At 40.2% G+C, this 18,733-nt stretch overlaps 1 protein-coding gene across 9 annotated transcripts in view; it reads right to left on the bottom strand.

Moving 5' to 3' along the window:
• The window catches only part of MTSS1 (MTSS I-BAR domain containing 1), a 125,785-nt gene that overhangs the window by 86,491 nt on the left and 20,561 nt on the right, over positions 1-18,733 (bottom strand). The gene's annotated exons all lie outside the window — the stretch shown is intronic.

The raw sequence follows: 18,733 nt of genomic DNA, 5'->3' as shown, positions 1-18,733 counted from the left end.
AAGCCAAGATTCCAGAGTCCCGTACAAGAGACCCACAGGAGATGAAAAGAAGGCTGTCTTCAGCATTTTCATCCTACAAGCTATTTATGGGACTATGACTTCATACTTTTTTGTTCTCCAGTAGCACAGATGTGCAGTATCAATTCATGGATTTGGAAAAAGATGTGTAGAATGAGTGTAAAGAAAAAAAAATCCCTTTTCGCACTTGAAGTTGCAGCAGTAAAAACATGGAACTGATAGGATGTGCTGTATTATTACTGGGGCAGATTGTTTATTCACTGAAATACTTACATTATATTTTGTCTGACCATCATTTTTCTGAAAAGATCTGAAGCCAAGAGCAATAAAAACCTATTTTTATTAAACAAGCTGAAAACCAAGTTATTTTGTCCCTGTCTGAATTAGCAGAGTGCCTTGCTTTTGACTTTTATATTATCTGCCTGGTAGCCATTTTGTTGAAGGTTTGTTTTATTTTTAAATCAAGCACCGTCACTTTTAAAAAATACATCCTGTCTTCAGAACTCAAGAAAGAAAAATTTAAACAAAACCTGAACATTATCGTTAGACGAGATTATTCTGGGTCTTTTCCTGCTTAAATGATTGTATGATTCTGTCCTCCATATGAGTGAAGATATTAGTGGGTCCAGGAAATTGACTTGCTGTGCCATAAAACAACTTCCAAGGATGCTAAAAAGGATGTAGTAAAATTCCTTTATTGTAGCTGTAAGTTTGCAATACCTTCTGCCAATAATGTTTATGGGGAAATATTTTGTAAAGCAACCAATAATGTTTCCCTTCCTATAATTTTTCATTTACATACCACATTACTATCTCCTTTGCACACATGAAAATTCTATTTGCCACCAACTGAAAAACATACAACATCCAAAGACAAAGATCAAAATGTATGACTAATTCAAGAATTTGCATTTGGGTGTCCCTGAACACCAGGATGCTGCCCCAGAAACTCTCCTGATTCTTGAGTCTTCTATAGAATATCACACAGCATTCACAGTGTCACAAACAGGTCTGCAAAATTTTAAGGAATACATTTTCAGTGTATTGAAATAACAGCCCTTATTCCACTCAGTGGTACAAATTAGCAAGGGAGGTTCCTTAATTAGGAAGTGCTAAATTTAGGACTGCAATATTCATCTCAAAGGGTCACAGCCATCTGTGTTTATTCCAGCAACTACAAAAATGCACCTTATATACGTGCATTATAGTGTATAATTTACAGCACATAACTTCAAGGGTTTTGAAAAGTATTTGCCCAACAAATGTGAACACTCTCCCATTTCTCTTATCTCCCCCAATCTCTCACTTCCATTCAAATGAGGTTAGCTAAGAAAAACCCTGTTCATAGGAATTAAGAGCTAAATGTCCAGTCCACTCTCACAATGAACAAGTAGCTTCAGTCAGTGTCTGTGCCATAAACCTGGCTCTAGAGGTTTATAGACAGGTCCCTGTATATTTTAATTTGGATGCCATATGTCTGAGCTATTAGAGGTGCCCCTACCAGTAAGAACTACTCCAAAACTGCAAGACACGTGTTTTGCAGTGCATTAACAGAAACAAAACAGTGATGCTTTAAAAGTCATGGATTAAAGGAAATCATGCTCTGGACTAAATTCCTATGCTTTTGATTATTTCTGTGGTGTAGATGTCTCAGGAATTGGAGGAGTGAAGGGTTCTCAAGCTGTTATTCTGATGGTACCAGACATATAAAGTTTTCCTTCCTCCAAGACAATCCCAGCCACACACAGTGCTGAGGATGCAATCACAATGTTTCACAGGTCTTGCAATCAGAAAGTTAATTAAACATATTGTTAACTATTAACCTGCAGCTACTGACCTGCAATTGCATTGTCACTCAGCTCCCATGCCCCTCATCCAGCTCTGAATACAATCTAAGCCTCATCTTTTTTCAGGACATTTAACAATTGACAAGATCAGTGCTCAAAGCAGGGCAGATGTACAGGTCTAGCATTAACACTTTCTGCAGAGCGTCCCATTTAAAGTAAAACACTGAGCCTCAATCCTGAGACATAAACCTCTGTAGAGCTGTGAAATTCCATCTGTGACCAACCAGCTCCTCTAATCACTAGGATGACCACAGTTTACTGCCAAAGAGCTCCCTGCATGCCAGAAGCAGCTTATTATGGAGGAGGATCATACTTCCTACTTGTCTCCTCAAATCTTGCACACAGAGGAAGACAATAGTTGGATAACGGGTATGCTGCAATCCTGCCCATTTTACATACTTTGTCCACCTTTTTTTCATGCTTATTACAGTAATTAATCCAGCAGATCCATGAAGGCTCCACACTGGTCATTCCATCAGCTAACTTGCAGGAGCTAAATATCCATTCAAGGAACCCTTGGAATAGCTCATTTCAGTCCCTTTACAGCAGAAGCCAGGTCATACCAGCCATAGATTCATGGCCCACTGGAAATGTCTCATGGAAGACATTTGAAGGCTGCAGCCTGTGGTACAGACAAACTGCCCAGGTCACAGGAACTGGATCCAAACCAGAGATCTGCTGTTAAAGCTGATATCACTTTAACACCAAAAAAATGATGCCTAGTACTTAAACACGGGTTCTAAAGAGAATAACTATGAGACTAGTATGCAAGAGACACAAGTAACCTTGAGATATTATTGCAAATGTGATATAACCAAAGTATTCCCTGCCAGTCTGGAAGTTGCACAGAAGCACTAGCAAGTCTGCTTACTCCAGATCCAGTGGACACATCCAATTGAAGTGGTCTAGAGTGCAAATCAAAATTCCAAGTAACAAGCTGCTGGGTAGCTGTTGCAAAATCATCTGTTAATTCTTTCAAGTCTTGTCAAATAGAAGATCTTTCGGCCTCTACCAGAAGAAAAATCATCTAGCAGTAGTTGATATAATTAAATTTAATGCAATAAAAAAATTACCCGAACTCGAAGTCCAGCTCATAAATATGTAAATTTCATTGTTATGAAAAGACAAGTCAATCAACTCTATGAAGAGATAGTGAGATATGAACTTCTTTATATTGTTAAGTGCCCATCACTTTGCCCAGATAGTTGAAATTGTAATTTGCAAATACACAAAGCTAGCTGAATAAAGACCAGCATCTCATTTCTCTCCAGCTAAAAAAAGAAATGAATGTAATCAGCACATTTTCTCTCTAGATGAGAATGACAAATACAGTCACTAATGCACTGTGCTGCATTTCTGGTCTTACAGCTGCTTAAAGCCTCTACTTCCAAAAAAAAAAAATTCTCAAAAGTAGACAGCTGTGAACGTGACTTGCCCTATGCAAATGTTTTCAACTTTAAAAGAAAACCACTTTCCTCACTGCTTTACTCCTTCTTGTAGTGCAAATCAGGAGGAAAAGGGAGGAGAGACAGCATGCTTAGATTCCTTCTCTGTTATTCCAAGAAGCTGTTTGGGAAAATAACTGCTCAGGCTGTGCATTTCAGAATAGCATCAGCTCCCCCAGCCACCAGCAAAGGGCTTCCCCTCAGCCAAAGATCATGCTGCACCCACGCACTCTTCAAAGCTCCTCCTGCTGATCCTCATGACCATTCCTGGAAACTGTTATGTGTGCAATCCAAAGCACAGCTCCAAGAACATCTCCCTGGTCAGAACAACACATACCTAACTGTTATAAACCACTCTGCACACAGTGTGAGGGAATCCATGCAGCTCCAAGGCATTTTGTAAACAAGCAGACATGCTGCATAACAGACAAAAATGTTTAACAGCATAGGGGGACTACAAATTTAAAGCGCTCAGGACATCACTGACTTTATGATGGCAAACATCACATTTTATTTTTATTTTTTTAAAACGCTTAATGTTACTTACTGTATTTATCTAGTTTTAAAATGTCAGCGCACAGGCACAAAAATGGGTATTAACCACATAACCAAGCAATGCAATATGCTGCTGCTTTTCTTGTCTTTATATATTTTATGCAAATAACACCTGCAACTTTTCTTCTCTTTTTCCACATCTTCTAGACAGCAGAGGACAAGCCTACTTAAAGCAACATGGGAAGAAAGTACCTAAAAGATTGAACATGCTGGCAGCAAACCACCTACATTCATCCCTTGAGCCTGATGCAATTTCAACTCTTACATTTTTACAGACTTCTGGCTAACAAGCAAGGTGGCAGAAACTGGAGGAAAGCTATCTTCACTTACTCCTGTTATTTTGTATTCTTGCTCTCATTTCTAGGCAAATAGCCTACAAAAAAAATCTCCACAAAGCCTTGCCACAGATGGCAGTTTGGCATTCTCCAACCAAGCTCACACCTGCAGCTTCCATGACCGCTGCTGCAGCTGGGCTTTTTGTCTCCTCTCATTGACAAAAACTGCAAAAAAAGCAAGTGCTAAGTGACCCACTACCACCATCCATTTCATTAATGAACTAAGTCCATAAGAAATCAAGATGCAAGCCTCTACTCTTGGCTCTGCTCCCATCGACACAGCTCTGCTTATTTCACAGGAAGGGGTAACCTTCGGGCAAGTTTGGGCGTAGAATCATTTGCCATGGGGAAATTCCAATCCACAAGAGGAAGGGAAAAAAGCAAGCACACAAAACTGACAGCTCTGAAGAGGACTTCAGTCACCAATACGAGTGTGAGCCATGGGAGCTCTGTGCTGAACAGGTCACGAGCCCTGCGAGGGCAAAGGCAGATCCCTGCACAGCAGCTTCACTTGGGCTCCTGCAGCTAGACCTCCCCCAGACAGGAGTCAGCAGTCTCTCCACACCACCTGACTCTCTCCTGGCCAAGACATTTCGCTCCAGGCTGTGGCTTGATGCAGCCCATGAGCACCAGGACAGTCATGTTATGGAAGGTGGTAAGTTTTCTTGCACACTCTGAATCGTGGCAAGACAGTCTCTCCCTGTCTGCAAATTTAATACAAAACCCATAGATGACAGACAAAACCAAAGTTTGTATTTCCTTCAGAAATCCAAGCAAGATTTCTTATGGGTACTAATTTGAGTAAATCTTTTTCTACATATATATTTCTACAACGAAGATGCACCTAGAGCATTTTCCAGCACACCTGCAGCCCAGGAGCACTGCCTGCTCCCACGCCTCTCTGTGCTGCAGGGCCCCAGCCAGGCTGTGTCCAGCACAAGGCTTGCAGCAGACTAAGCCCTGACCAGCCCTCCAGAGATAATCTGGTTAGATGATCTAATGGTCCTCCTGGTCCTTAAAAAGAAAATTAGCTGTGAATCACTTTGATGCTTTGAAGCCCTGGTCCAGTTTCTCCCACAGACAGAGACCAGCCACTGCAAGATGAAACTCAAATCAAAGCCAAGTTTTACTTCTGTGGTCAGCGACACAGACATATTTCAAAACTGAGGTGAAGCAGATGACCAGAGAAGAGAGGTGAAGCCAGACAGGCTTCTCTGTCTGTGAGACAGGGAGGCACTCAGTCGGCTAAGAAACAAAAGGGTAGGGCAACAAAGAGCCTGAGAGGCTTTCTGGCCTGATGTTTTCCATAAGTAAATCCTAAAATGGCAGCCACTGGTCCCCAATATTCATTCACTCAGTCATTCTTATCAAAGAACATTTCTCACATCAGCTGGGCAAAATTTGGCCTCTTGCACAGGTAACTGAATAATCCTCTAATCTTGCTTCACCCTAATACTTTATAAAAGATTTTTTTTTTAAAATCATGCACTAGATGACTATTAACAAGGCTAACCCAAGAGGCTTTCTTCTAAGCTTAGAGGCTACTTTTTCTCCAAGACTGACCTGTCCAGTTGTCCATACTAAAGTGGCTCACAGATCTTTAAATCATGCAAAGTCATCACTGTTTAGTGCTTTCACAGAAAGCTTCCCAAACAGAATTAATTAACTGATAAATTATATTGAGAACATATCCATCAAACCTAAGGATGCTGTGCCTCGTGTTTGTGCCAAAGCAACTCTACTCCTACTCTTCCATCAGCATAAATGAGTTTAAAAATAGCCTTATAAGAATATTAAAATGAATTTCATTATAGCTTAAACTAGTGAGAAGACTGACAACTATTCCAACAAAGCAAACTCCCTGTAGACCCTTTTTAAATATCCTAAAAAGAGTTGTAGCTCTACCTACAGAATTGAAATCAAAACCAAGTTAAGAGAAAACAAAAGAGAAGGTAAGTCATTACAAACAAAGTGTTCACTGTTGCATGGAGAGGTCTTTGGTCGAATACATTGCATGCAAGAAATCGTATTATTGTGTAATTAAACCCTGAACTAATATGGCCAGGGAAGTGGAGCCTTAAAAACAAGGCTTTCAGGATTGTCTAGTCTGACACCTACTTTACATAGCAGAAACGAGTTTGTCTGCCTTAATCCTTCCTCTACAACCACTGAGAAAGGTCTGTATGTGCTGCAAGAAGAGCACTTGAAGTCTTCAGGGATCAAGAAAAGAGTAATATAACTTCAGCTAGGCCTAATCCCATTCAACCAATAAAAACTGCATCTTGCTCATCTCTTGTTATTACCAATCCTCTTGCAAAATGAGGCTGTTCTACATACATATTTGTGAATCATCCATCTTAATGCAAATATGTTGAAAATGCTGCAGGAAAAACGCAGGGCCACAATCTGATAGGAAAAAGCACAGAAAGCCACAGAAGTTGAAAACTAAAAACCACAGGTAAGCCTCTTTCCAATAAAAACAAACAATGCCCTCTGCAAAGCAGAACTAAGTCAGCCAGAGAGGGAAATCCAGACAGAGCCACAAAACACCAGGAAACAAGTTACCCCAGACTTCTTTTAAAAAAAGGAAAAGAAAGTGGGGTAACTGTGAAACTAACTGCCCCCTGGATCCTGTAAGCAAGTCACCCACCTATATCCACCTGTCCAGTCCCAGTAATGCTTTGGGATAGTTCTGGGCATGCAAAGCAGCATGAATAGGATCCTAAATAACATCACTGAAGGAATCAGGTACCAGGAAATACAGATTCTCAATTTTTAATGTAGTCACTTTGCAGGAATTACATGGCATCTCACCCTGGATCTCCAAGTAACTTGAACAAACTTTGCAGATTAAGACCAAAAGAAATTCTCATTGCTACAGACAGGTCACACAAAATAGATGTGCCTGGCATCCAAGCCTTGGGGTCAAACTACCACTTCACACCTCCATTCCGGGGGATGTCAAAACCTCTACAATCCAGGATTATTCTAGGAAGTCTTTATTTTATTCTCCTGTTAAACAGAACTAGATCTCCCTTTAACTAGAAATCATTACAATTATGTAAAATGCTGGTATTTCATTGCTCGCTTTTCAAAAACAATAATTTAAAAAATCTAATAAATTATAAATTTTACGCATCTAGTTACCGAAACTGTTGTTTGAGGCAAAATATGTCATTACAAGAAAAAGCTAAAGGAAGAGACTCCTGTTTGCCTTGTGTCCCTTCAACCTTTCCTAACGGCTGGAAGCAGTGAATCAAAGGTAAAATGAACTGACTTGCCCCAGTTTGTTTCCATGCAACTTAAAGCTGCATCATCAATGTTTAATGTTTACTCCCATTGGTCACAAGAAGCTTTTTATATGCTGAATATGTTTCATCTAAAAGACCTTTTCTCTTAAAGAAAGCTATTCATACATCTTTCACCTTATGGGTACACCAAGAGGGTACAAATTTTGAGTCCAGCTTCCTTTTTTGACAAAAAAAAAAAAAAAGTGAAAATAACTTGAAATCAAACTGTGACTGGAAGTAAACAAAAGTTAAGCATTAACAAGAAAACATACATTGCTTTATCCATGATGATCATGACCTCAAAAACTGAACTCTAGAGAGGCTGAAATTCAGACCAATTTAAACAGATTAGGCAACTGTTAAAACATTGGAGACAAGGAGCTTTGGAAAGGATATTGAATAGATGAATTTTTTAAACTGAGCAAGCTTTAGCTTTCCTTAACCAACCTAAGAGGACAGGACAGACTTCTTGCCACTTAGGCTCAAAAATCCCTTAGCAATATTCATGATGGGCAGATGGGTGGTTGTATGCTCTTCTGAAGGCATTAGCTTTTTTCCTGTGAGAGACCCCATTAACTCTAACATAAAGCCTTAGCAAGAAAGCTTCATTCTAACAAGTACATTTGCTTTAAAATACTTAGATCTAAACTTTAAGCTGAATTACTCTGTGCATAAAGTCACCCTAAAAAAAAAATCTAAACCAGCTTCTCCATTTTCTCTAGAGATGCACACCACAAGTTTCATACTTTCACCCTAGCTGGGAACATACATGAACAAGGCTTTTTCTCCCACTCCTAATTTTGAAAGCCATGTTAAATTAGTAAGGTTGCCAACAAAGAAAACATGTTGTGAAGAACAAAGAGTCTCCGAAAACAGCCACTTCAGAGAGAACAGCTAAAACACTTGTGAAAGTGCAGCTTGAGAAAAATGGAGTTTATAGCTGTGAGTGAAGCCGGCCTCAAGCTTACAATGAAAGATTAAAATCTGTTCGTCTAAATCAATTATCCGTCCCGAGCACACACTGTGCACTTGAACCCAACAGTCTGGGGAGGGCTTTGCATCACAGCACACACTCAGTGACAACACTCATTTCCCCAGCAGCAAGCTACATTTCAGCTTAATAGCTAAAACATTCCCTTGACTATATTCATAACCAAGGCTCCTGCCTCTGCAGCTCCATAAGAGCTACACATGAACTCTTTACCTTTGAACCAAAGTGACTAATGCTCACGCAGAGCTGCTATTCTCATGCAAGACAACCTAGATTTAAAATGGATACACAGTCACAACAGCAGCCAACAGAAATGTGCTCTACTGGACTCCAGTGATTTTGCAAACTAGCAGAAAATGAACAAGCATTAAAAACAGGGATAATCCATCACAATATGCACTTTAAGTATTTACTAAATGTACTTTGGATTTCATTTATTTATAACAACGCAATGTTCTGGACTTCCATCACTATATTGTGTAAATATAACAAAGTCTTACTCTAAGATTCTCATTTTAGCACTCTGCTTAGTACCTGCTTGAAAGAAATGGAGAATTTTTTACTTATACTCAAGGACAAAGGTAAAGACCATTTCTCAGCAACATGAGTAATTTTATTCTTAAATGATAGTTTCCAATCCTACTTCTCAAACTGTTAATCTGGTCATATCTCAGTGCCAAATTATCTCAGATTATTCAAATGCATCATTACTCTCTTGACGCACATAGTTTAATCCAGTAATTTATCGGGTTTTTTAAAAATCACTGTAATACTTTTACTATGAACTTGCATACGTAAGCAGTGAATATAAAAAAAAATTACATGTCTGAACAGATTTTTTTTTTTAAAATAAAACCACTCACTTCTTCATGGATATGTACCAAATGTCCCCTAAATATTCTCAGCACAAGACTCCCAGCTCCTCTTTGTCCACCATACATTTCTTCCTCTCTACACTCACTTTCCTCAGTCTGCTCCAGCATTCCTAAATACCAAATGAACAAGTGGCTCTGAGGGTGGCCAAATCAAGGCTCCCCTTGAGCTGGCTGAGCAAATGGCACTCTGTGTGTGTGCACACATGTCCATATCTACAGGTACACAGGACATAAAACTTCACTCTCTCCTCAGAGATGCTTGGCTTCTGAGGAGAGAGGGCTTGGAAAACAAGCACATCTGATTTATATCTCCTTTTCTAGCACAGCCAGGAAAAACAACCATCAGTCATACAAAATGACACCTTCACACTTTGGACTATTTAATCAATGCCCCAAGTTTCCTTTAGAGATCATCACAGTTCAGGGAACTACTGGTGCCTGCCTAAGTTTCTGTACTTAGAGGACTTGTCTGGACAGCGAGCACTGTTCTGCATTCCTTTCTCACCTCCATCACATGATTCAAGTTTTTAAAGTCAGCCTAAATAGCAGACAGTTTCATTTTCATGACCCTAACCCCACTATGCCTTTCTGGACTGATTGCAAATGGTGCAAACCAAGCTTTGCATATTACTCTGAAAGCCTACAGTCTCTACAAGCCAAGCTTCAACACTCCAACCCCTGCTTAACCCTGCAAAACCAAACACATTAAGCAGGTGTGTCTGGGCCTAAGTAAGGGCAGAAGCTGGTCCTGCAGATGAAAACACATTAACAATGCTATTTATCATGCTCAGCAGCACAAACACCAACTCTGTCTCAAAACAGAAAAATGGCAATACTGATGGCTGTTACTCTTGGGAGAAAATGGACCCAGTTCCCAGGTACATCTTTCACTTTGGGGTGGGCTGAAGTGACTCCAGGACAAACACTCACTGATGTATTCTTCAGTGTTTCCATTTGGCAGGTTTGCCAAGGGAGGGGAGAGGAGTGAGTGGTGTTAGAGAAAAAGACATCCCCTCTCCTCTCCAACTCCATTTTGCAGAATGCCTATTTTTAGCCCTCAGCGCACATGCCGAGGTGCACAGCACCACTGCTGCAGTCATGGCAGCTGCAAACCTGCCTGACTGTTTGTCATCATCAGCTACTCGCACAGGGTTGCATCAAACTGCAAAACAGGCTCAAATACTGCTCCAAACTGAAGTCCCAGCCAGCGCCTTGATATTAGTTACTATAGAAACCAGTCCCTCAGCACAGGCGCTCACAGCAGGAAATCATGCAGATTTCAATTTTACATAGTAATAAATGCTGCGGGAGAGGAGAATTTCACAACAATTGCAGGAGCTGATTGTACAAACCCAGACCTCTTCTACCCCATGACACTGTGGATGAACGTGCCCACACACACAATTGCCACTACTCCTGGTTTTAAAGTGGCTTCCACAAAGCTTGAATTGGGATGGCTGCTGGAAAGATGGTAGCATTTTTCAGTGGCTTCATTAGACTGGAAAACGTACTCGTTTTTACATGCAAGCCCATGTGAAAAACAACAAAAGAAGCACCAACTGCAAAGCAGTAGGAAGATTTAGACATGTATATAAGTACAGAGAGTCCTAACATTTCACAGGAAGTACTGTCAGGTCACAACCCAAGGTTCTTTTGGAAACAGCCCATCTTCCTTTCCTTCTCCACCCTGTCCAAAAAAACAACCTGAATGGAGGGCAGGTCACAGATTAATTTCTAGAAAAAAAAAACCTGTTGTAGAAAGCACAAAGACAAGAGGGAGGACTCTGAGCTCTGAAATGAAACAGTGAGGCAATTATATTATTTTAACTTTTCCAAAGTAGTTCTACAGGTTGGACTCCATTATGCGTGGGAGTGGAAGAGGAAGACACACAGCACAATGCCCTTCTTGTCCCAGGCAGACCTTAATTTTCTACTGCAATTCAAGAACCAGTGGGGACTCTTCCCCACCTCTCTAAATGAGCCCATAAGCCTGAACAGGGCAGGGTTTACTACATCAGCCAGGGAAGAAAAGAGCAGGGAACTGCTTCACTGAAGAAAACTAACGCGAAGGGAGGAGGGAAGGGGTGAACAGCTTGCACAGCAACAGGGACAAACATTTGTGCTGGCAACACCCGACAAATCATCAAGCAAACAGAAGGACAAGAAAATGAAGGAAGCTGGTCTATTTTTAAGCAAGACCTCATTATTACCATGAACATGCACTGCCTCCCGAGAAGCAGCAGGTATGCAAACATGAGATGAATCATATCGCCAAGTAAATCACCTGGCCGTGGAACACTAGTTTGCATGGACACACACAGAGTGAACATATACGATCTACAACCTTCACACCTACGAAAATGTGTGGAAGAGCATCCTTCTGGGAGGCAGTCTGAATTATGGAGAGCAAAAAAAAAAAAAACTGTTAGACAATGCAAATGTCACTGCTGCTTCTGAAAATTACTTTTGTTACTGCTTTTGTTAATGATTAGATGGAGTCCATTGTTATAAACACTCCACTCGCAATTAGTCTGCTGCAACTTGTAATTCCACTTTTCGTGTAGCTCTCTTATGTCATTAGAAACAAACACAGTTTTTGTCCAGCCAGGGTAGGAATAGACTGAGGGAACTGGAGAAGACACCCCACATGAAAGAACACATTTTATATCACAACCTTTGCACAAATTGCATTGCTGACACAAAGGAACTTCACAAGTGGTTTAAGGACATGTGGACTGGGGTGTAATGAGGTTGAGTTAACTGCAGGACTCTGGTCAGATCCACACTCACATCCCTAGAGGTCTGGCAAGTTTGGAAAAACCCAGCTGATGGGACCAAATGTGATACTTCACCAGCACATCTTCTTGGAAGGCACCACTGAGGTGACCAACAAAAGGACAACCCCAAAACTGCATTTCCAGGCAGCTGTGAGGTGCAAAGCATGAGACCACAGAAGCTCAGAAACTACTCTGCAACCTCCACAGGTTGTCATGGACAAGGTCCATGAGGCAAGAAGCCCTACACTACTTCACAGAAACCTTGCTCAGACTGAACTGATTTTTTTATTCTCTTCCCACACCACACAGAACTTCCCTTTCTCTGACACAGCAAACAAAAAAGATACTAAATAAAACTCAATGTGAACAGATCTTCAGCTACCTTTGCTACCCAACTAGTGACAGATTAAAAATAAATAAGAGCTGCAACAACTGTCTTGTGATTACTACACGATTGTAACTATGTGCCAACTAGTAATTTATCACATCAAAAGGCTGCCTGAATTAGCCTGAAAGGGGATCTCCCACTACAGAAGCATGTGCTACACTGGGAAAACCAACCACCAACCAAAACCTCAGCCACCACTTTCAAATCCACATCCCATCATCAAAAGGATGCTTTTGCATCTTTGATTCTTAACTAATAAATTATCTGAAGGAAATCCTAGAGCCACTTATGTTTTATCCTCATTACTTCCCAAACTGGATGTTTAAGACATTAAAAGTTTGGTTCTGTTGCCAAGACTGAGAAAATGCTTTACAGCTACAAAACCAGTATTTAGTTACTGAAGCATAAGTGCTCTGTGTGAAGATGCCCACAGAGATATAAATTCATCATGTAGCTGGAAACAACAATCAATCCATCCATCCCAAGCCTGAAGAAAAACCAGGATCTGATAGTCTACCCTCCTAAAAGCAACACAGCTGTATAAGGAGAGAGAACCACAAGCAAGTGTATGAAAAATTAACTCTGAGCTGTTCCCCCTCCCCACACTCCCAAAGATTTCCAATTCAGATGACAGTGAATAGACTTACATTCAGTCATGTAAAAAAAGTCCAGCCACTCCTATCTTAACACACCAGCCCACTCCTTGGACGAAGTACTAAAGAAGCTTGTTTGCTTCTTCCTCCCTCACAGAAGCTGGTCTTGCATTCAAATTTTCTGTTTAGCACACACAATCACTTGGTGGCTTTACTGCCTTTCCTAACAACATCTAAGTCTCTTAGTAAGCACCTTAGCAAGCTCAAAAAAATACTGGGTTGTAGGGCAAATGCAAACTCTACTCCTGCGTCACTCTCTGCACTGTACCAAGGGGCACCTGACTAAGTTATTATAGCAATTATTTTTGTCTATTGCCCTAAATATTTCTCCTTAGGTAGGGACAAATCAGCACAAATGCTGTCAATGACCCTGAGCTAGATTTTGTCTTGACCTCAAGTAAAAAAATAAGGCATAAATAAATAATTTTTTTTATGCTGCAATGCCTGCACTCACTCAAAGAAAAGACAATGGCCATGTTTTACCTCTAGTGCAGCCCTTTCAAGCCCCTAAATATAAAATCTAGTCATTAATAACCAAACCACTTTTCTTGTGTTTGAGCATTTTAGATGTTCACCCCCACATGACTGTTCCAGCCGAACGGGCTCACAACAGAAGCAGAGTTCTCAGGGCAACACAGACAGACATGGACTGACATTTGCTCCTGGTCTGGAGAAAGACGGGAACACGGAAACAGCAAATCTCACTGCACGGCCTCTGGGATTTGTAGCTTTAGCTGCTGTAAAGCAGAATCCCCAAGTCCCACTTCTCCAAACACAACAGATAGGTAATATGCATCCAGCTGCAAAATTATCTGCCAATGATTCTGATTTTGGTCCTGTGTTTTGCATCTTCATGAAAACATAATGGAAGACTGAATGGTTCATTTAAGTACTTTTCTTCCTGATTATAACAAAAGAAAAAGTCTGGCCTGTAATATTTTTCTTCAAAGACTCCACAGGAGGAATAAGTACTTATTACGAAGTCATATCTTAACTGAGAGGAAGCTCAAACAAAAGTTTTGGTATTTGAGTATGAGTATCTGAAATTAAAGAGTCAGAAAGACAAAGGAATTAGACAATGAGAATGCATTTCCTCTTGTGATCAGCTTTGTTTTCACTCTGAAATGAGGCACAGATCACCATCATATCTCCCCAGTCCACAGGCAGGAGCAAAGCTCTCTATTTCACAAATGTTACACAGCTTTTAGGTCTACTGCTGTAGATTGTGGTGTCTTTCTCCTCCCCATGCTTCACTTATGGCTCATTTTTTTTTCCCCTCCATGAAAATAAATAAATCAACCAAAACCACCTTTCAGTACCATCCATGACATTTTGCTGTAGCATCAACACTTTACCCTACCTTGGGTCACACCTTGCCGTATTTACAATGAGCGAGACACTGGTTCAGGAGGCCCAAGCACACTTACTTGGGAGATCACAGATAATTCCAGCCCTGCAACATTTAGTGCACCTTGTCACCTTGGAAAACTACTTCAATACATACAATATAGATTCAGGCCAAAATAAAAATGGATCACCCAGACTAAGGACGGCCTGAAGGGGTGTTTACACACTACCTGGAGCAACATGGATGCACAGTCTGCCCAGGAACACTGATCTGCAGCAGAGGTACTATTTTAAGCAGCCTTATTAAACATGGATAGCAGTCACTGAGTAGTGCCATAGAAGAGCTATCTGACGTAGACACTCACAAATATTAATCAAATGTAACTTTGTAAGTAAAAGTGTTCATCCATATTTACATTTTTGTGTGCTGCTGAAATTCAATAAGGCCTGAAAAAAGTGCAGACACTTAATGTAGCACTTCTTCCATATTTATATATCCTGCCCCTCAAAAGGGTAACATTAAAATTACTGTGGTGATTTTGGTACCCTGCTGCTACTGCATGCCATGCAGACACAGGCTGAGTTTTGCTTCCAAATCTACTCAGTGCCCCTTGGTAGCTGGCTGACTATGCACAGTATCCTCCCCAGTCTCAAACCCCACAGTCCAGCAGAGAGGGTCTCCCCCTCCAGTGGAATTTCAGTGGAATTTCCTGCAACTCTGCATTGCCTTAAAATCTTCTCAGACATTTGTAAAATAAAAAAGAAGGAAAATGTACTAGATGTCAGAATTACCAAAGGCAGGGAAAACATACCTCTAGTAGCACATGCCAAGAGGGAACTTCAAACAGCATTACAATCCATGGAATCCAACCGGCCAGAAAAAGCTGTGTGATACACTGACACCCTCTTGAAGTGATTTAACTAATCTGCTAATATCAAACACACCTATGTATATGCAAAACCCTTCAACAGGAATGAAAAACAACCACAAGACTTGAGTATCAGCTGCCTCATTAACAATCTCACTTTGAAGATCAATTTTAAGCTTGGGTAAATCAAAGCTTTTAGATCATCTTGCCATAAATTTTAATTTACACCTGTGCAGATGCAGGTAGGCAAGATTGGGGCAGGGTTTTATCCACGGAGGCTGCTGATGGTGTATTAAGTGGATACAGAAGAAGCGTGCCTATCTTCACATTAATCTCCCTCACAACATTAGGAGGATAGTTATTTTTCACACCTACTTTTTTCAAGTTCCTGAGCTCTAGTACTTATCTACAAAGGACATTCAAATGCAGCAGAGGCAGCAGAAGACTAGCATACAAAAAGCAAAGCAATTTACACACATCCTTTTACATATTGTTGAAAGCAAACTTATAAAGATATATCACATATAAACACAATATTTGGGATGCACAGGTCTTGCCTTCATAAGAGAATATATTTTTATTGCACAAATAATCAAGCAAACAGAAATTACATGAAATTAGATTTAAATTTCTTCCATGCTTCAGTTAGAACTGATGCAGGTAAAAGCACTCAGAATCTCAAATACTGAAAGAAATAAGCCATGTAAGAAAAACCTGAACTGAAACTCATGAGCACACATCTTCCCAAAAGGAGACTTCACTTTTAAGGTAATCAAGAGTTATTACACTATTTAAAGGTATTCTGAAATACCTCATTCATTTAGTATTTTGTAAGCATTCTCTTTAATAATCAAAGTAAGAGATAATACAGATTCCACTGTAGACTACCGGGTTCTGCTGGGCTATATGCCAAACAGATGCAGCTTGAATAACAAAAACTGCTACATAGATGTCTCTGTTTTGTCAGAGCTCAAAAATCAAAACATCTGAAGGAATTTTGTTTTCAAAAATCTCTGATACCAGCAAAAACACTGCTATACAACTAGCACTACTTTAAATTAGCAATATAACTTGACAATCTGCCCTATTCAAATGATGATTCTCAGATGACCGGACCCACAGAAATCTAACATTTTGTGATACATGCATCAGAACTACTTTCCCTGTGTTTTCTCTTGTCAGGCTAAAATCAAAGCATTGAACCAAGGTAACTGAACTGAGGAAAAAAGAGACAACTTTGGGTTGATGCACATCTAAATGGAGAGTCAGCAAAGGAGGAAACAAAAGCTGAAATGAGCAGGTTGGGAAATTAATTTGTGTATTGAGTCACCACAAAACATCAGGTACTTCACATTCAAGGCTTTTCCTACTTTAGAAGCTACAAAGGGAAGAAAATACAGCAAAGTACAGGTTATCTGACTCATCCAATCATAGATTTTACCACAGGCAGAGCTCCAATTATGCCTTCAGTCTGAGCTCCAGATGGGAATGTGAACATTGCTACCACGGCAGGATTAGAAGGAAGTAAATGGCATGGAGAGAAAATGCACCAAAAGAGCAAAGACAGTGCTTGGGAACAACAGTAATGGCACACAAGGTAAGGATACCAGTTGGAAAGCAGACTGGCAATGATGGAAATAAGCTCTGATTCTTGAACACTTGGTGACCGAAAGGAGATTGTCTCCCCTTGCATGTGTGTGGACATGTATATCCATGCAAACACTTCTTCTTCTTTCAAAGTTAATGCTGATGCAAATAGATTAAAGAGTAGCCAGAATTGTTCTGTTGACTGATAAAACACTTTCATCAGCTAGATCAGTGAGTCTTAAAATAACAGGCCACTTTCTGTAGAACTACAAGCAATTACAAATTAAAGGCAGCACGCAGCTTCACAGAACTTCAGTCATCCTACAAGGAACTAACGCTATCCCTCCAGAGCAGGCACTTGCTTCAGATTTTCATATACAGTTAGTTCCCAGAAGAAGCATTTGGTTCATGCAGTGATAAACCAACCTAATGAGAAAATATACCAACCTCCCTGCCTTTTGTCACAGGAAATGCTACACGAGTCTCATATATCCCCAGCAACTGAACATGAACTTGTCTGACTTCAGTAATACTGTTAACTGTAAAATTTGGTTTACCTGTTAACCCTCTAAACAGTGTGAAACACAGCCAGATGTTTGACTAGACAATCAGATACATGATTTTATAAACTGGGTAAGTAACAGGCAAAATTTAAGAAATAATTCTTCACTTTAGGTAACCCTTAAAAGGGAAAACTTAGAGCCTGTTGAAATCCCCACATCAGAGAAGAAAAATACTAAGTTTGTTCTGTTTCAGTTTTGGAATAGAATTCTTTATACTGATGGCAAAATATGTTTTTATTGAACTGTGCCCTCATGAGCCACAGGGATTTTTACCATCACCTTCCCCAGGGACAGGTGTTTATCCCTGTCCACAGCAAGGCAGAATGATCTGTATTTGTTAAAGGACAAAGGTGCAGCCTCAGAGATAAACTTGAATGGGCAACAAACGGAAGCTGGCTTGGGAGGCAGATCAGAACCACCAGCTAACTTGGAATTTTGATCCATTGCCCAGATCACTTTCTAAAAATAAAACCAAAATTCTCTTCTATACTTTCAGTCAGGGAAGGAAGAAGACAGAACAGAGGAGCTATACAAATTTGGCATGCCTGGATTCACAGAGCTCCTTTTGTAAAGGATGTGCTCTAAGAGATAAGAGACAAGACACGACACAGCAGAAAGTATAAAATACCCTTCAAAAACCCACACAAGCAATTTTTGTTTGAGAGTGGGAAAGTTTCAGTCATTCTGGTATCTCAATGCTAGTCCTATAAGCCTGCCAGCATAGCTAGAAGACAAGTCTCAAGGATTTTAGTAGTTTACTTTGTTTCCCCCTGGGGAAGGCAGAAGAAAGAGAAGAGAAGATGCTTGAAGGCAGGACATGTTAGAAATCCAAGTTAAATTCTGCCTTGGGTCTCATTCTTAGTTTATTCCACTTTCCGTATGTTCATTATTTTATTTGAGTAGATTACCTATAATTTACAGTAGGTATGCATATAATGAGGAACTTCTTACCAGAATGTAAATATTAGCTTTAGACAGGAAAAAGAAGTATTCTTCCCTCTTGTCATTCTATGACTTGGTACTCACTCCAGCAGCTGCTACTACTCCTGTTAACCAGAGCTAAGAGAAGTCTGAGCTTGCACTCTGCTAATGGGGAATGAACATCCTTTGTGTCAGCAATATTATCTTCTTACTCTCCAGTCAAATGTCAACAGCACATTAGGACTTTAAAAAATTCTACAAAACCTTTAGGG

This window comes from Prinia subflava, chromosome 1, assembly GCF_021018805.1.
Source record: "Prinia subflava isolate CZ2003 ecotype Zambia chromosome 1, Cam_Psub_1.2, whole genome shotgun sequence".
In the NCBI taxonomy this organism is placed as follows: domain Eukaryota; kingdom Metazoa; phylum Chordata; class Aves; order Passeriformes; family Cisticolidae; genus Prinia; species Prinia subflava.
Note: the sequence above shows the minus strand (reverse complement) of the source record. Positions and strands in the feature narration are given on the sequence as shown.